This window comes from Anas acuta, chromosome 17 (genome assembly GCF_963932015.1).
Source record: "Anas acuta chromosome 17, bAnaAcu1.1, whole genome shotgun sequence".
Classification (NCBI taxonomy): Eukaryota; Metazoa; Chordata; class Aves; order Anseriformes; family Anatidae; genus Anas; species Anas acuta.
In genome coordinates this window covers 3,629,092-3,643,028 of record NC_088995.1, presented here as the reverse complement: position 1 = coordinate 3,643,028, position 13,937 = coordinate 3,629,092, and the positions used below count along the sequence as shown (strand labels likewise).

At 44.8% G+C, this 13,937-nt stretch overlaps 1 protein-coding gene across 1 annotated transcript in view; it reads left to right on the top strand.

The window, feature by feature from the left end:
• The window catches only part of CCDC92 (coiled-coil domain containing 92), a 68,160-nt gene that overhangs the window by 3,905 nt on the left and 50,318 nt on the right, over positions 1-13,937 (top strand). The window contains exon 4 of the mRNA XM_068654348.1: positions 5,985-6,048. The gene's annotated coding sequence lies outside the window, so the exon portion shown is untranslated. The remainder of the gene's footprint in view (positions 1-5,984; positions 6,049-13,937) is intronic.

Sequence of the window (13,937 nt, the reverse complement as noted above, 5' to 3'; positions counted from 1 at the left end):
GATCAACCATCTTGCCCCTTTGAGCTGCATTTAACCTTCTTATGTGAACGAGAGCAGATGTGTGCTATGTACGGAAAGGAGTGGGAGGTTCAGTCCAGCAGCCCTGTCCTGGTTGGATTTAAACTGCTGGTGAATGGTGTGTGGCTAGGTCTTGCATGTTGACCCACCTGAATTAGTGCATACCCCCGAGAAAGGAAGATACTGTTCTCTTGCTCTCCCTGGAAAGTGATACGAGGACAATAATTTGATCACCCTGCCTCTCGGTTTCCCAGTTGGTAAAATGGGACTCATCCTGCTCCCCTCTACCTTTGCATAAAGCTTTATCTGTCCTGTCAGTGAGTGTTATGCTCCAAGGGTCAACCTTTAACAGTCAGCCTGTACATCTGTGTTGGGTCTGAGCTGGAGTCACTTTTTTCACCCATCCTGGGTGACGTGGTCTCACCCTAAAAGCTGTGAAGAGCCCTTGGCAGTTGCAGCCAGAACTTAAAGGGCAGCCTGTGGTCAGAAACAAGAGCGTGTTTTGTTAATACAAGCTACGCCCAGCTCTGCCAGCTGTTTCCAGACTTTAGCAAGTGTTTCCTTCTCAAATAGAGAGAATGGTTGATGGGAACTGGACCAGATACAGCCATTTGAGCTAACAGTCCAGAGTTACACCCACAGAGAAGTTGAAAAAGATGCTAGATGTCTCCAAAGCAGTATGTACCAAGCTGCCAGATGTTTAGGATCCCTTAAGTCATCTAACAGGCCTTCTCGAGGCAATGTTACTCTTGAGTATCATAGCTCTCCTGAAAAAGCATTCAAGTGAGCTAATTTTAGCTTTGAATTGTGAGATTTTCTCCAACAGAAGATGTCCCTGAGGACATCAGGGTAGATTTTATTTCCAAAACCTTGCCTTTGTATATTTTAAACGGATCATCTGGATGAAGTTCTAATGGCCAGCTCAGACTGTCTGATTTATAGCAACAGCTGTTCACCTTGGTAGATGGGGAGATTCATGGAGAGACAAAACACATTTATGAACTCGATATTCCACACCAAGGGTCAGTTTTCTTGCCTTGTTTTTACACAGGTGTAAATCCAGATAGGCTGCTGTGAAGTCAATGAAATTGTTCCGTGAAAGGCATGGAAATCAGAGTTCCAGGAAATGGCAGATCAGTTGTTTTTTTCTCCAGTAAACTGAATTTTAGAACCCACAGCAGTTGGAGGTGATTAGGGTTGAGAAATGTAGTGATAGGCTGTTCCTGCTGAGTGATGGGGAAAAATGCTGATTCTTTCATGATGGCTGGTTCGTATGGCTGAAAGAGATGGCAATTGGAGAGCCCCAAATTAAGAAGTAGAGAAATGAAAGAAGCATAACAGGGGAGATATCTTGGAAGCCCTGTTGTAGTTCTGTAATGTTTTAATCCCTCTGTTTCAAAAGGTAGAGTTCCTACGGCTGAAACTTCCTGCAAACATTTACTTAATAGTTGATCATTCCAAATAAAATTCTTCGTTCTCAGAGCTTTTATTATTTTATTTACTTTTTTTCCTCCCCCCAAAAAAAAGAAGTGCTTCAGATTTCCCTGTGACATTTTCTTGCTTTGGTTAAGCAGATACTTTTTGCTTTAAAAATAATAAATGTTTTGATATTTTTTTATTTTTTTTTTAAAAAAAAAAAAAGGTCTATAGGATCTTCGGTCCTGTACATGCTCCAACCCAAACTTATCTTTAGGGACTTGGTTATTCTTCCCTAAGACAAAGTGTTGCCAGAGCATTAGAAGCGAAATGAAGAATCAAGGCCATATAACTTTATTATTACCAAACCTGCTGTATTTCACACATTCACACTCTTTTCACTTCCAGCTACTCAATCCACCTCTATGTTTTCCATAAAACACTCTCAGAGCTGAGCTGTTGATGCCAGCTTTGACCTAAAGCGCTGTGACGATTAAGTGTCCTCCATGCTCCACCAAATGGAATAAATAACGTTATTAATTCAGTATGCAATTGTCTGGCTTCCTACACTGAGCTCAATAGTTAATATAACGTAATGGAGCTGTAGTTCCAGCTACTGGATGCCTTCCCTTAAATTGCCTCTTCAGTCATCAGGCTGCAATAGCTTTGCTTAAAATATTGTTCCACCTGAAGTGCAGAGAGGAAATTCCCCGCTAAAACTGAGGCAGAGATTAGACATGAGCAACTGTTTTGGGTTCCCAGGAGAGGCTTCCAGTGCTCCAGACCATGTCAGGAGCACAGGTGTGGAGGTTTTTTGTTGTTTCCTTTTTTTTTTTCCCCATGTTGACATCATGTCATAACTGTGGTAGCTCAGGCTTGCTTCTGCACACATGTAAAGTGTTGTTGATCGTTCAGTTTGCACTGGCCACATGGTCCTGAGCGGAGGAACAAGGACAGAAGGTGCCTGGACATCACTGACATTAATGTAAACTCCCAGGGGATCTGCTAGACGTGCTGCTGTTGCTTTGGATGGATATTTGTCTGGCACAGTTGTGGCGTGCAACCAAAAATGGGAGTTCAATAAGAGACCTGGAATTCTGCCCAAACAAAAATCAAAGGGATGAATTCACCCTGGTACCTTTTAAGCAGTCTGGATACAAAGCAAATTGGTCAGAGCTGGCTGCTGCGTGCCAAAACCTGCAGCTTTATTCATCTAAAATATTCCAGTACAAGAAAAGGTAATTCAGGACTATTCTCTGCTTTGTCTGGCTCAGATCTTAAACTCCTGAGGACAGGGGCTGCCTTGCAGTTCCTGCTGCTGGGGCCTTAATGATGCAGCCCATTCAGTGCAGCGATAATGGAAAATGAGCTCTTTGCAGTAGTTTTGTCTTGTTCTCTAGGTCTGGGCAACAGGAGGTCATCCTGTGTAAGGTTTCAGAGATTTGGCTCACAAAACACCTGATGACGGAGTTTTATAGCCAATTTTACTGCTGGTGAATTGCTGTTAGCGGAGAGCTAATCTGAATACAAGGATATGTGGAAAACATAGTTTATGTCACCTGGCAAATATATCCTGGAGCTTTTCAGCCAGTACAGAGATAGAGAAAGGATGATGTGTGTGTTCTTCCTGGCCAATCATAAGTATCTTATTGGAAAGCTTTGAAATTCCACCTAAAAATCACAGAGTGAAAGGCTTCTAAAAATGCCAGGAAGTTATTTGTAGAGTTGACCTGGATCTGCACAGAACGAGTAATGCAAAGGTGAAAACAGCTGGAGCTGTACGTGGGAAAAGAACAGCATCTGAAGGCTTCTCAGGGGGATTATTTTTTTTTCTTTAAAATGAGAGGTGAATGAGATATTGTTGCCTCAGTTATCCGATAAACAAAGAAGGAAAGCATGAAACCGGTAGCTGGTAAGACACCTAGGTCCAGTGTCTGCAGGTATAAGCATGCTTCAAACCACTTGGTCTCCTTCAGAAAAGGATTTTGCCACTGGTTTTCCTGGACCAGGCCATGACATGAACTTTCCTGTGTCAAAACATGACTGAATTGCTTTTCTCTGTTGGACGCCCAGGTCTTTGCAGTAAATTCAAATTTGTTCTTAACATGGTTCTGCCAGAACTTCATTCTTTGCAAGGCTACTTCAAATACTCTCAATCAGGTTCTAAATGCATAGAAAGGAGATTTGAGATGTGCAGTTCTTCCATATCGTCTTATATATGCCACAGATGATATGAGAAAGCCAGCAGTTTGGTACCAGGAGCCTGATTAGCCCTTGATTGTAATTTAGATACATGAAGAAGTTGAGTTCCACTTCCTAGAAGGAATTTTTCCTTTCTGCCTCACAGTTTCTAAACATGCAACATCTTGCCATGGGTTTACAAACTGCAGGGTTATGCAAGTGCTTGTTCCAAGTGTGTTAGGGGATAGCGTTGGTGGGTTTTGGTTTGGGGTTTGTTTGTTTTTTCGGGGGAGTTGGGGTGCTGGGGGTTGGCTGTGAATCATCAAGTGAAACAGTTCTTGGAGAAGTGTTAGGTTTCAGGCTGCACCAGACATTGTTTCCTGCTGCTGTCCCATAATATACCTTAATAGCATTGTTCTCTCCAAAGTAGCTTTGTACTGCTGGTCTCCAAAATTACAGGAAAGCCCACTTTGCAGCCACCACTAACGGGGTACAGGAATCCCTCAGCATTTCAGTCCAGGGCATGCCTGGGAAGTGTAAGCAGGATGCAGCATTCCTTGTGCATGGCTTGTTCCTAGGTTGGACTCGGGGGAAGCATCCATCATATCCATCACTGCTGCCAGCTTTCCACTTCAGTTCCTCTTGTGTCCCCCTCTCCTCTGCTGTCTGCATTCATAGCCCCAAAATGCAGCCAGGGTCAGAATCGTTCCAGAAGTACAATGTGTTCATCTGTTGTTTTGGATGGGAGGTGGTAGAATGGTGCCACATTTTCCCCAGACATTGAGACCCCCCCACCACCACCCAGCAGTACTGTATTTAGGGAAACTCTCTCCACGAGGGCTAATCTGCTCTCTTCATCCACCCTCTGACTTGATCCTATATCCAGGCTCTTAAGAAGAAGAAAAAAGATACTAGACTGAAAGCTGCTATTTTTAAACCCTGCCTTTGGCTCTCTTTGCAGCATTCTGCTTTCCTCCCTGTGATTCAAACAGTGTTCTTTTGAGAACTAGGCACCAGGGCCCTGCGGTTTCCTGGTACTTGGAACATAAAATCTCCTAATTCTTCTCTCACAGCAAGCTTCAGAGGCTGGGGAGTGATTGATATTTTCTATCGCTTCATTAATAGTCACGGCACGGTAGTTTTCTAATCTGTTTTTGCACCACTTTTTATTTTTGAATAATCTGTCTTTCAAAATTTCTCAGCCCTCTGCGTCACACAAAACCAATGCTGTTTGCTCCCTTCCTGCCTTTTAACCTCTGGGCTGGGACCTTCAGGAGCTGGTGAGGCTGGGACGCCAGGGGACCTGCTTCACGGAGCTTCCTCATATTTGTTTAAACCAGCTTGGCAAATACACTCTGGATAATATCCTAGAGTGATCTATTCTGGGATAAATTGGGATTAAGGGAAAGTCTCCCCTTACTGCTTTGCTAAGGGATACTCCATAGATCCCAGTAAGCGTTGCAATGCTGCCTGCAAGTGCAGAAGGTAAAAGATGTGCCATGTCCTAGAGAACCTGCAATCTCTGCCGGCACAGGGGAAGAGATGTGAAGGCAGAGGTTGTTGAGTCTCGGACATTGCTGCAGCAACCATCAATTGCTGTCTGCAGTCTTCTGTGACTGAGACAACCTGCCTCTCCCATAGGCACCAGGATGATCTACTGAGTAACCAGTGTGAAGTGTCTGTAGGGCCTCTGCTGGTTCTCCATGCCTCTTGTACACCTCCCCCATCAGTAAACTCAGTTTCCTGGACTAGAAAGCCTGGATGCCAGGTCTGTTTCTGGTGGTAACTGGGATGCTCAGGGCACAGGAACAAAGCAGATCCCTGGCACAGAAACAGGCCAGGGAAAACCTGGGATGTCTCCTGCTGGCCATGCCCTTCCCTGCTGCATCTCCAGGAATGAAGCTGTCCAGGATAAAGGCAGGAAGCTGCAGTGGGACCCATTTGCCAAGAGGCTTGGACATCACAGTATGTGATGGAGGGAAAAGCAGGACAAGGGCTAGCTGCTGTGAAGTTGTGAGCCAGCTCCTCACTACCACGCTCTTTCAGCTGCATCTCCTCATTGCCTTTTAAACACCTGGAACCTTTACCTGTAAATAAGCTCACTTCCCAGGTTAAGCAACTCCCTGTGCTGCTGAGACTCTCTGGCATGCCTGCAATAACCCTGAACTCCTTGTAAATTGTTTTTCATTCAACCCAACTTGCAAAAACGCAGACAAGCGGTAGTCTAAACACCCAAAGAGTCTGTATTTGCTTTGTGCCTTATGTGTTCCAGCATACTCTGCTCCCCTGTGATTTAAAACAATGTGTCTTTGTGCTTATCTTCTGGGCTTGGCAAGGCAGTTTTTACCTCTTGGTTTTTGTCTCAACAGGAAAAATTGATGTCTAACTGATCCTTTGTGGACTTCCGACTGAAACCACCCAGTACAACATATGGTAAGTCATTCAATTCTTTTTAAACTCGGAGCCCCAACTACAGCTATTTATGGGTGGAAATTGGAATATCAGTAGTTTCTTTTTGGTTACACGGGTAATGAATTCTGGCTTATGTTATTATGACAACTCTGTTTGTGTTTCTCCAACCTTTCCTTACATTACAATGCCTTTGACTTTACATTTGTTGCTCCTGGTGCCTGCCCCAACAGCTCAGCACTGTAGAATGTCAGCAAGGGAAGAAGAATTTCAGCCACACTCCCTTTGCTCCAAAATACGCAGGTCCTTATTACTTATGCTAAAGAACCAGGTTTGTTCCCTGATGTTACATGTGGCAACAGCTTGTGAGGAGGTAGCTTTGGGTGATCCTACATGTTATGGGTCTGATGGATCCATTCTTGCATCATCCTCTGAAGAAAAAAGGGATGAGATGGTAGATAAAGGAGTCTGACTTATCTGAAATGACTTTAAGTTCTGTTGACTCAAGCCATCTTGTGTTGACTGATGCCTGCAGGAGAGAATAGTTGGAATTTATTACAACCTCAACACATGTGAGAGAGGCAGCGTAGAGTGGCAGAGAGAAGCTGTGCTGGCAATCTCCAGGATAGAGTGGAGACTGGTATTGCTACACTAGCATATTTATATCACTGCGGTTACACAGCTTTCAGCCCCAGCCTGTGGTGTTCCTGTGTGATAAGTTGTTATGCCACCACCTAAGGCACTTGTGTGCCCAAATTTCAGTACAGGTTTAAGTAGTAAAACTTCTTGTATTTTGGTGGGGTCATATGAATTTGCTCCGTGTATCTTCCTATGGAATCCTGACAGTGGTTGCCGCACAATACGGGGGTTACATGGAAGCTGTGTAGACTCTGAGAGATAAAACGGTTTCTGTGCCTGGGAGACTGACCCACTTTCTTTCCCAGTTAACTGCTTTCAGGCCACTTTCGGGAGGAGGCTTCTAATTTTGCAATCCCATTGACAAAAGAGGTCCTCAGCCTGTTGGACGGTTCGTGCAGCACCTCCTGCTAGCACTGAATGCACCATGCATGTTATGCAAATGTTTGTTATTCCTTCCAGATACGAGCTCTTCTTGTGTTTCCTTTGTGGTTAATGCATCCCATCTGTAGTTTAAAAGAAAATAATGTTCAACTCTTCCTCTTGGTATTTTTGTAGTGCTGCACTCAGGTGACCACTGTAAATGTGTTGTTCGTGCTCTCCACCTGCTTTTCCCCAAATCTGGATCTTTGGGGTTTCTTAGTTGTTCCAAGGTGCGCCTGCTCTGTCAAGGGTTTTGTGTTGGGAGTGGGAAGAAGGAATGAATATAGGAGGCTTGAGGCCAATTAGCAGTATGGGCTGCTCAGCTCCATCCTACAAACAGCAGGGTGGCTTGGAGCTCTCTGGACTTCAAGGGCCACCTGCTGCAAGGAGACACAAGAAATTCTGGGCCAAGTGAAGTGAGGAACACTCATTTCCAAGAAGTCCTGTTGTGTTATACTGCACTAAAATGCATCCATGTGTCCATCCATCAGCCATCTCTCCAAATTCCTCCTTCCTGCAGCCAAGTACGTATCTAGAGGGAGGTGTTTCAAACACAGCTATTCTGACTGATAGTTTTCCCTGTTTTGACGCAGCCCTTTGCAGGAATAACTCTAAGAAATACATGTAGATTGTTCTTCACCCCAGGCTTCCTTATACAGCGAGGAGCTGTAAGGGTTAATGTCAGCAGGGTTTGACTGAGGGTGGAGTGGATTAATTCCTTGTTATGTGTCATTTATTGTTGGCATAACAGTTAGATGGAGTTGCTGTTGAAGGAAACGCGTGGTACCGCTGGTTCAGTCAGTTGCTGCTATTCTGATGGTCACAAATGACTCTTGGGCTTATAGTTGGCAAGGGCTGAGAATGGGGAACAGAACAGGGGAACCTGAATGGAGAAAGTGGAGACACTGAACAGTATCGGCCCTGTACGCTGATACAAGCCATATTCTGGTACCATTCATAGCAAAGAATGGCTGTTTTGAAGATCCCTCGTTTCTCTGCATGTCAAAACACAGCTAAGATATTTTAAAGCTGTTCCTTTGTGCTTGAATAAGAGAATTAATTTGTCCAGAGTTTGAAAAACATAGCTAATAATCATTCTTAGTGCTTACATGTTATCTTCAATAAAACTGTCAGTAAAAAAAAAAAAAATCTCCCTCCCTATTTTTTTTTTGAAGGGTCATACTGTGCCAGGACAGCATTTAGCCTTATATGTTGAACCCACTACCATCAAACATGAGCTGTCTCTTGCAGAATGTGGAATTATCAGAGACAAAACAAGACTCGGACGTTGGCAAGGAAGAGCTCTCCATGCCTGACTGAGCTAACATTTCCTAATTGCAACCAGAGAGCTTACCCTGTATAAAAGTTTAAAGACTTCACCTTTTTTCCTTAAGTCCTATTAGTTTTCCCCTATGAAAACTGTTTCCCTCATTGTTTGTTCTTCAAGGTAATTAAGTTACCAAATAGCAGCATTCAAAATTTCTTTTCACATCTTTTTTTTTTTTTTTTTTTTTTTTTTAATGCTACTATTTCAGTTCTGTAGCCATCCAGAACTTGGGTTAACCCAGCAAAGGTGGTCAGGACTCTGCAGTGCTCACAGGCCAGGAAAGAGAGGTTACCTCGGCAGGGATTTACCTTTAACCTGTGGCCTTCATCTTTTCTGTTGGGTTTTGACTCCCACACCAAAGGAAATGTGCACTGGAGCCCAGACTGTTTTGCACTTGGGACAAAACCTTCCCTCTAACTTTCACATTCCTGCATTTCTGAGTTCTGCCTAGTAGCAGAATTAGAATGAGCAAAATACCACAGGAAAGATGATGCTGAAAGAAGTATTTATTAACTGTCTTACCAGATGCAGAGTGGTAGAAAGCATATCCACTCCAGATATATCTAGCCAAATTTAACTGAAGGTCACGAATCTGCAGAGTTTCAGCAGAGTTTCTCTGACTACGTGCTCAAGAGACGTGCTCTTGCTTAAGTATATCCTATCTCTGATGTAGCAGTTGTCCTTCTGAAACCTGTATTTTTCCCCTCCAATTTCCCTAACTGAAATTCAAGAAGGGCACTAAGAAGCTAAGGCCTTATGTTTTCAAAGAGGGCTCATAGTTTTAGAAGCTTCAGTTTTGGGAGAACCTTGAGAGACCAAGTACCTGCTGGTTCTGGCAAGCCATGGTCACTTTGGGACATGCAGTGCTGAGGTCTTCGGTCCAAAGCCAGGCTCTCCTCAAAGTCTTTGGCAACTTTCCCAACAGGGATGGACAGTTTATCAGGTCTTGATTTCAAAAGGGAGAATAAACAACATGCCCAGTAAGAGTATGTCAAGTCCCACTGATCTGTGGGTGTGCTTTCAAAGGATTTTGGGTAAGAACCAAAAGGAGAGCTTTGAAAATTCATTCATAAAGAATAATTGTACTTAACTTATGTTGTCAGCTCTCACCATATCATCTTAAAGAATATATAAATAAGCAGCTGAAATTCTTGGAGTAACCTTCCACTCTTCAGTACCAGGAGGTGAGGGGACATGTGCCTTCACAGGCACTGGGTATGCCTTGGTGGTGGGAGTGCTTTGTTTTGAAACTTGACGGTAGCAGTGGGGGGATGAAGTTAAAACGCAATCATTCCGAGTCAAATGGTAAGGCCTAGAAAAACAGATGTGGGGTGTGTGCCATGAGCCAAGATCAACTCCACAAAACTTAAAAGATTAGTTCTACAAAAACTGGAGGGGGGAAAAATTGAGCCAGTCAGTGTTGTGATGGATGGGAGCAAGGAAATAGCTCAGAACAGTCAAACAACAACAGAATCTGCAGCACAAGAATGTTAGCTTTCTGGTGCTGCTGTTTTGTCATGAGTAGGAAATTCTTTCAAAGATATCTGAAAAGTATTTAAATACCATCTTCCTCTGACATAAAATGGGGGACAGAGGCTTTTATTTTGTTCGGTTTCTCTGAACTGCTTCTGCACTCATCTCCAGAGCAAAGCAGGCCTCCTTGGTTTGAATCCTGAGTGTATAGGGTGAAGCTTTACCCCTCTTTCTCTGAGACTTTGTTGTTCAGTGGCTTCTCAATATTTCTGTCAAGAAAACACAAATAAAATCTTTCACTTGGGTCAGTTTAGGCAAAGTGCAACCCCTTGGAACCATTGAATGCATTCCAAATATTGCAGGCCAATTCAACATTAGATTGCATTTACCTGCCCATGCTTCTGGCCTCCCTTCTTCATCCGAACTGTCTCTTAGGGTGCCACCAGGGCTGCCTTGTGGGTGCTGCTCTGCATCGTGGGTCACTGCACTGGGGGTGCCTCATCAGAAATCAGGGCCAGTCGAGGAGCTAAGAGCTTTTCCCATAACAGTTATTCTCAGGACCCCATATTCTCCATTTAAGCCTCTGCTGTCTCTGAAAGAGCAAATTCAGGTAAGCCAGCACAACTGTAATAAAATTCCTTGCTCACTGACAGATGACATGGTGGGATCAGTGCAAGGCAGCTTCTCATTTTCAGTACACCCCTGGACCTGTTTTTCTCAGGTTTTGTGAGTGCTTTGGCTGTGCCCTGCTGGAGAGGAAGACCTGTCCCTGGTGGCTCGTAGGGTTCTCTTCACACACCCATCGGGTACACGGAGGTCTGGTTGGCAGCATACTGTGTGCCAGTCGTTTCCTGCATGCTGTGTTTTGAAGGCTTTGTTTTTTGGCTGTGGATCAGCCGTGTCCTCATGCTACAGGAGTCTTTCAGTACAGAAAAGGTCACTAGCTCAATCCTTTGCTCAGGCTTCTGTTTCAAGTTTCCTCTTGTGAGCGCTCTGGGGCACTGCACCAGCTTAACGCCCTAGGCAGCCAAGCCACCCATACCCAAACAAGCACTGATTCTCCTGGAGCTTTCTTGTTAGCACCAGCATGACTCTGGCCATGCCTCCCACAGCAGTTTATCCCTTACCATATATCTCCCTCCTCAGGTTAGCCAGGTCTGTTGCTTTCAAAACCCCATGCTACAACACACTGTCCTTCCAGATCTCTTTCAACTGCTGCTGAACAGCATCCAGAAACATCACACAACCCATCACAGAAGAAAATGTGAGCTCTCTCAGAAAGTGACCCATGGCAACTTCAGCTTCTGCATTAAAAGTTCTTCTGTGTTTTGTATCCAGACCTTTGGTTGTCATTGTTGACTCTGAAAGAAAGCCTCCACTGCTGTTCATGGGGAGAAGCCCCAGTCTGAGCACCACATTTTCCTGGAATCTACACAGGGCTCGCAAATATTATTCTGTTTATTTGTATAACACATCCACTGAAAGCTCAGAGCAGTTTTTCAAGGCTTCCCACAAGGTAAACCAAGCCAAAGGTTCCCTGGCTGACAATCATCAATAATATTGAGCCACTACCTAAACTCTGCTGTCCTGAGATGAATTGAGAGCCCATTCCTTTGAAGGGAAGATAACATCCTTGCTTGGTAAAGATAAGGTGCTTGATGTCTGGTCTCCCCTACCCTTTCTGAAGGTTTTCAGAGAAGCAATGGAAGGTGTTGAAAAAAGGATGGAACAGGACAATATATCTTTTTTTTTTTTTTTTCCATTTGAATGTCAAGACAATGAAGTGACAACCAAAACTGAAGCAAATTCCTGGTTTGGAGAAACCTACCTCCAGGTGCGGATCTGGTGTTCTCTCCTTGTGGACACTGGTGCATCTCTGAGAAGGGCTCAGCTGCAGCAGGCTTGTTACCTTTGTGTAAGGACTCCCAGGAACCACTGTGGTCTGAAATTGTTCCAATTTCTTCACAGGATGGAGATAGTGCAAGAGCCTCAGGTATCTGCCATCTGAGGAAGGATGGGTCCTGCCTCCCTCCCTCTTCCCACTGGCACCAACTCTGCTCAGCTGAACTTCTAGGGTTGTTACAGGAGCAAGAACCATAGTGGCAGAACTTGTCTTTACAGCTCTGAGGAGGGCCTTTCAGACACCACAGAGGCAAATGACTTCTGAGCCTTAGCCATAAGCAAAATCCTGGTTGCTGCATCTTCTTGTCCTAGCTGAGAGGATAGCTCCCCTTGCCTCTCTGAGAAGATGAATCATTTAAGAAAACGGCTCTCAGGGCTCCAGGCTGGAAGTTCAGAATGAGTCTTGCTTGCTCTCTGTGAGCTTTTACCCCATAGGGAGCAGTAGCTAAATGTTGCAACCTAGAAATCATTTGGACTTTGTTGTATGCTGTAAAACAAGCTGGGGAGACAGGCTTTTAATTGTTTATCTCCAGATGTAAAACACTGCTCATGAGGTCCTAACCTCCAGTTTTAAGGATGAAATTTCTTTTCCATGCGAGAAAAGCAGCAATTCCATCCTACAGAAAGCTCATTTGCCATGCTTGTGCTGTGGGCTTATTTTCCTCCACAGTAGCACCCGGCATCTGGCTGGAAAGCATGGCAGATGAGGCTCAGCAGGCTCAGTTAAAGCCCTCTGTCCCAGACCAGAAAGCAAGACAAAAGAACTGCATCTCTAATGGACGGCTCAGGCTCATATCTCCCTCTGAGGAGAACCATTACAAAAATATTTCCCAGATATTTGGCTGGGCATTTCACAAAACTATCCAGTTTCATGATGCTAATTTTCCCATTGTCTAGACAGTTGCAAATCCAGACAGCATTATCACTATGAACCTACTGCACGCACACACACAAAAGCCCGTTTTCCTGCCCATGGTATTTACAGGTATGTTGTTACCCAAGGGGCTGCCTGGTGGTAAACTTCCAAATTGCTCCAAAGTGCCTGTGTAAGCCTCGCGGGGCTCTCAGTTGCACAGCTGAGCTGGCATTTGATTCGAGGTAGCACTGAGCTGTGAAGAAGCTCTGAAGGTTGAACGGGACAATCTAGCTCCTCGCTGCCTACCTTCTTCTGCACCCAGAAGAAAAACAAACTGTGCTCAGGGGTGGAGAGTGCTGTGAGCCAAGCCTAGACATCCCTCCTTGGGTGCGAGTCTCCCGCCATGGTGCTGTTCCAAGGACAAAAATGTTCTTTTGCAGTACGCACGTTGGAAATGTTCATGGAAAGATTCTAGGGCTGCAGGCATGTAGATGAGGTCTCGCTAGTCTCTGATGATGATAAAGTGGTTTGCGGGCATTTGTTCCCTCTGTCTGGCTCGAAATGTTAAGACCTGCATAGAGGAACAGCACATTCTTGTTTTGCACATGACGGGTGCCAGCCCACATTTTGAGGCAGGCTGTAGCACCTTCCCCAGACTTTGGCATAATCAGTACCTATATTTATAGCTCCTCTGTGATGCCAAGGGGTGAAAATATAGTAGGAGCAAGAGCTGTATTTACAAAGTAATAACTTCTGAATGAAGACATTTAGCCAGCAGCATTTCCCCTCCTTTTTCTTCTTTGCCCTGCAGTGTTCTTCACTTTTTTTCCTACGGTCTTTTTCCAGTGTCTTTCCTGGCTGTGGGTGCCCCTGCCACTTGCTGGGCTGTACCAGCAGCCCAGGTTCTGTGCCCATTTCTCTGGGAGGCAGGGCAAAAAGTGACCCTGCTGGAACACAAAGAGCTTGACTGCAGCTCCTTGCCAGCTTTTTTGGAGGGCCAAGGGAGTGAAGAAGGAGCTTGTCCCTGAGATCATGAGATGCGAATCCTGCTGAGCAGCCAGCTCGTGATTGTGCATGGGATTACCAGAGTGAATTCCTGTGACTGAGGCAGCAATTTCGCACTACTAATGAGAGTTCAGGACTTGCAGTGTCTGAACAGCAATGACTTGGGTCTTTCCCTGGTGAGGACCCTAGCCAAGCCGGGTGATCTGCATCCAGGAGCCCGTGCTGGCTCCAGAAAGCAGACAAAAGGGAAGGAACTGAAGTAACCACAATGCAATGGGTTCATCTCATGCC